We start from the raw sequence: 5,460 nt of genomic DNA on the forward strand, positions 1-5,460 counted from the left end.
GGCAATGCCACCCTGTGTGCGTGAGGAGCTCGGGAGGGCATTCGTCCGTGCTGCTCTCTCCTGCCCTGTTCATGCTCTGGAACATGGTTCTTACAGCTTCAACGGCCCTCAGGCTTTTACGACCTGGGAGATCCCTACTGTCACCTGCTGCGCACGGAGTACAACAGCCTGCACGACCCGTATCTGCAGGAGTATCACAAGCGCAAAGACAACTTGCAGAGGCTGCAGAGACAGGGCCTGGTCACCAGTGAGGGCAGAGTAGGTTTGGACGTCATCGGGCTGATAGAAGCGGTTCCCTGGGAGCAGGGATCCCCCTCCTGCAGAGGAGCAGCTCCCCTCGGCTGGGCTGGGGCTCTTTCGGGGAAGGCAGTCTGCTGGCTTGACTGTTCTTGGGGGTTTCTCCCCTCCTCTCTCCAGAGGTGGTCTGCACTCTGAAGGAGTTCAACGAGTACAGGCAGTACCTGACCACGCTCAAGCTGCGCGCCCAGCAAGTGTCCAGGCGAGAAGAGGTAGGCAAAGCCGAGCGTTGGTGGGCACCGGTCAGCGGCACGGTGCCGAGGGCTGGGGCTTCACTTGCTGCGTGCTGGGGAGGCGGTCGGTGCAGCAGAGGCGAGGGCTGTGCTGGGGGGGCCGGGCGGTGTGGCGGGGAAAGGACTACCGGGCTCGGAGCTGAGCCGGCGCGAGGTGCTGGGGTGGGCATGGGCAGCCACGCAGAGTCCCGAGGGAAGCCTTTCTCTTCTGCCCTCGTGGCACGGCTGAAGCAGAGCCCTGGCCTGCACCCGCGTGAAGCCTTGGCACGCAGGGGTGCGAGCGCTTGTCCAGGCAACAGCGAGCCACAACCTGGTGTCTCCTTCTCAGGAAAGGCTTTGGCAACACCTGACCAAGTTGAAGGATGCCCCCAAACCGCCGGGGGCCATCAACACTTCTCGCCTGGCCCAGCCGCTGCTGCAGGCTCGAAGCCCAGCTTGCCCACCTCCACCCAAGAGCTCCAGGATCTCCCTGTTATCAGGGCGATGCAGCAGAGCGGGATCAGATCTGGAGGAAGAAAACCAAGATGTGCAGACATCTACAGTCCCGGAGGAGTGATGAATGCAGTGAATCCTCTCGTATGGGAAGCGGGAACGCCGGGACGATCTAAAGCAGCAGAACCGGTAAAAACTGACTTAAAGCCGAATGCACAACCGGTAAGACAAAAACAATATCCAGTAAAATTAGAAGGAAAAAGAGGACTTGAACCATCGATAGAGAAGTTTATTAAATACAGACTGTTGCGGGAACGACAATCAGAATATAATACTACTCCGTAGTGGCTAATCCGTACACTCTGCTGACCACTATAAAGGAAAGAGATCAATGGCTTAAAATGTGGCAGTAACCTTGTTACAGTACGTGGACGATATTCTCCTGGGGACACAGACAGAACCTGATTGTGTGCAACATACGATTGATCCCTTGAATTTTCTAGGAGCAGCTGGATATGGAGTATCTCAGAAGGCGGCTCAAGTGGTGCAACAAACCGTTGTTTGTCTGGGTTTTACGGTTACGCAGGGAGAACGGAGCCTGGGAATGGGGCAGAAAGAAGCAATCTGTCCAACGCCTGAACCAAACTCTAAACAGGAGCTGAGAGCGTTTTTGGGAATGGCCGGATGGTGTTGCCTGTGGATCATTGATTTTGGCTTGTTAGCGACTCGGACTGCCAAACCTGGAAAAACCTTTGGAGTTATTTGTTTACGAGAAACACCGTATTGCTTTGGGAGTACTGATTCAGAAGACCGGATCCTGGAAAAGACCGGTAGGATATCTTTCCAAGCAGCTGGACCAAGTAAGTCAAGGTTGGCTTCTTGTTTGCGGGCGGTGGCAGCGACCGTAACGCTCATGCAAGAGGCGCGGAAGTTAACCCTGGGACAGAAGCTGGTCGTTCAGGTACCACATGCGGCGGCTACTGTTTTAGAGCAAAAGGGGGGGCATTGGTTGTCCCCTCGCCGAATGAGGAAATATCAGGCTATTTTATTAGAACAGGATGATGTAGAATTAAAAGTGACTTCAGTGCTGAACCCAGCAACCTTGTTACCTTTAGCGAGTGAGACAGAATTAGAACGTGACTGTCTGGTAACAATGGAACAGGTTTATTCTAGTCGAGCGGATTTAAAGGATGAACCTATAGACTCAGCAGAAATGAATCTATTTGTGGACGGGAGTGGTTTTGTTGCTAACAGAACTAGAAAGGCAGGATATGCTGCAGTCCTAGAAGAAGAAGTTATGGCGGCAGAAGCACTCCCTCCAGGAACTTCAGCACAAAAAGCAGAATTAATTGCATTAATCAGAGCTCTGGGAATAGCAGCTGGGAAACTTGCGAACATAGGGACTGACTCGAGATGTGCTTTCAGGGTGTTACATGCACACGGAGCATTGTGGAAGGAAAGAGGTCTCCTGTCTGCTCAAGGAACACCAGCTAAATAAGGAAATTTAATAAAGAAGTTGTTAGAAGTGGCGCAATTGCCTAAACAACTTGCTGGGATGCACTGTAAGGCTCATCAATTTGGCCACTCTTTCATCGTTACAGAAAACCGAAAGGCGGCTCTGACTGCTGGGCAAGCTGCAGAAAAGAAAATCCTGGGGACGTGGCCTGGAAGATCCCAACATTTAAGTCAGCCTGCCAAGTCTACAGGAAGGGACGAGCAATTAGCTAAGTTGTTAATGTCCGGTGAGGATGAAAACGGATGGTGGATGGCCAAGGATCAGCGTGTGATATCAGCTGAGAATCTTGTGAGAGACATTTCAGAGAAAACTCATAAAGAAACCCATTGGGGAATGGAGGCTTTAGTAGATAATACTAAGACGTAAGCTTTGGGAGTGGGAATGACTAGTATTGCAAACAGTGTTGTAAACAGATGTGAAATATGTCAGAAGAATAATCCCCGCAGTGAGCCGAGACCCCCACCAGGAGCAACAAAGAAAGGAAACACACCAGGGGATTACTGGCAAATTGATTTTTCTGAGCTTCCCGGGCAAGTGGGGTACCGGTATTTGTTGGTTCTAGTGGGTACTTTTTCTGGATGGCCTGAAGCTTTTCCCTGCCGTACCATCCAGGCACGGGAGGTAGTGAAGGTGTTACTGAGGGAAATTATTCTGAGGTTTGGAATCTCGACGGGAATGTCATCAGACCGGGGACCACATTTTGCGGCAGAAGTGGTTCGGACTTTAGGAAGGGCTTTAGGGGTAAAATGGGATTTGCATACCCCTTGGAGACGCCAATCGAGTGGGCAAGTAGGGAGAATGAATCAAACATTAAAAAGACAGAGGAGCAAGATTATTTTTTTTCTGATTCCGTTTCCGGCTGCATTGCTTTGCAGGCTTGACTTGACTGTGTAGCCACGAGCCCTAATGTCAGCATTGGGGATGGAGAAGAAATACCAGGGGCTTTTGCAAGTAATGGGACTTGCTATTTCAGCAGCAAAGCAAAGGTAGGGGGGGAAAGGGGGGAAAAAAGTCCCCACTCAAATTCCCTTTCACAGCTTATACTCCATAGTGGGATTATACTCTGGAAACTCTTTTTAACTAAGAGACTCTAAGTTATTAGACGCTACTGATACTTCAAATACTGGAGTACACTTCAGATACCATCGGTACGCTGTAATAATTGCCACGTTTTTCCAAGTCGCTTTTATTGTGTTTTCATTCATGGAAATTGTGCTCACTGGAGTGCACGTGATTCAGGCATGGAAGGGTCGGGAAGAAGACTAGTTAAAGGAAAAAATAGTGAGTCTCATTGTGTGAATTAGTTAATGGTGGTGGTGATTACTTGGTACGTGTCTGGTCAGAAATTGTTTAATGTGGTAGTCAGGTCTTTTGTTTCGTTGGTTGTTTTTTTTAATCAGAGTAACTTGTATAGTATAAATGCTCAATTTATAGATCTACTTACAAGATACTCCACACATCTATTTTTTAAAATGCTGATTTTTCTTACCAAGTTGTGGAGGAAGAACTAAGGAAGCAGTTTGAGAAGGCTGGAAACAATCTGACAGCTTGACGCCACCAAAAGGATCGGTCGTTCTTTGTGTTCCTCCTTCATCAGCTGCCCTTGATCTGACGTTTTGTTGGGCTGCTCAGTGCCCGAAGCTGTCAGAAAATCGTTTGCTTTTTGCTGCTGGACTAGTCTCCTGCCGGCTTGGTGGCACGGAGTGAGCCCCAGGGCCAGTGCAAGCGGCAGAGGTGGTGGGAGGAAGCTGGGCTTCCGTGCTTCTTGTCTGATAGTCTCATTTTTCAAAACACATTCTTGTCTTTTCTTGTCTTTTTTTTTTTTGTTTTGGTGGAGTGTGGGAACTGTCATGGGAAGGGGCTGCTCTGCTTTCCCTCCCAGTGGATTCCCAGCCCCCCCAGCAGTGATCTGCTCTGGTGATGGTGTGCTTCAGGGGGAGAGAGGCAAAAGCTGTTCCTTCTCTCTTGGATCGATTGCTAAACTGAGTAGCAGGGAGCTGGAAGGAGTGTGAAGTGAGCGCAATTACACCTTGCGTAAATGTTATCGTAGATTTGATGATGTGTAATGTGGGGCTGCAGCTTTCCTTAAGAAAACACGTGGAACTACGTAATTTTATAGGAATTTAGGATTTAAAAAATACTTCAATCGCTTTCTTTGCCGGTATCTTCCATTAAGGAAGTGAAACCTGTAACTTGGATCCCCGTGAGGAAAACCTGGATCTCGGAAGCGCAAAGAACACGCGGTCCTCACTTCCATACCTCACAGCTGCTTCTGTCCACGGAACCCTTTTCTGTCTGCTGCCCCCCAAATAATGCTGCGGCCCTGGCATTCCCTGCCTGTGGAGTAGATGACTGTAACGCACCTTGATGAACGTGCTCAAAAATGTCATCCCTACAGCACTACACGTTGTTTTCAATATGCTTCAAGGATGGAGAGAATGATTGGAAACACACAAGCCTGGACTTCAGGGCTTCCACCTCGATTCCAGCAATGCCCAATGAAGGGGAAGAACCGTTGGTAACCATCAAGGGATCTGGAGATTTTTAAAATGGACACGTCAGAAATTCAAGGTCAGAACAAAATGGTTATTTAATACTAACACCAGTCTTGATCCGCTTACCAGCAGAGTTTGAATAGAGGGAGGATAAAGAAGTTTGGCTTTTCTTCTTTTTTCTTCCGCATTCATTCCAGGAGCCTAGTTTGGCAAGAGAGCAAAGATTAGGAAGAGAAAATGCCCGAAGAACAACAAAATGAGCTAGTAGAGACTGTGGAATTTCGGTGAGCTGTGGGAGTGGCTTGTACGAACCCTCAATATGTGTCAGGATGCTGGGGCGTAAACTGCTTTTGGAGGGATGCAGGCTCCTGGTGTTTGACATTTTAGCCAGGGAGGATTTCCTGTGACTTTGTGGGGGGTAAGAGCTTTGACATTTTAGGGGTTATTACCAGTCTCAGAAATATCTGGAGCAGGTGAGGCGCCAGGA

This window comes from Chroicocephalus ridibundus, chromosome 2, assembly GCF_963924245.1.
Source record: "Chroicocephalus ridibundus chromosome 2, bChrRid1.1, whole genome shotgun sequence".
Classification (NCBI taxonomy): domain Eukaryota; kingdom Metazoa; phylum Chordata; class Aves; order Charadriiformes; family Laridae; genus Chroicocephalus; species Chroicocephalus ridibundus.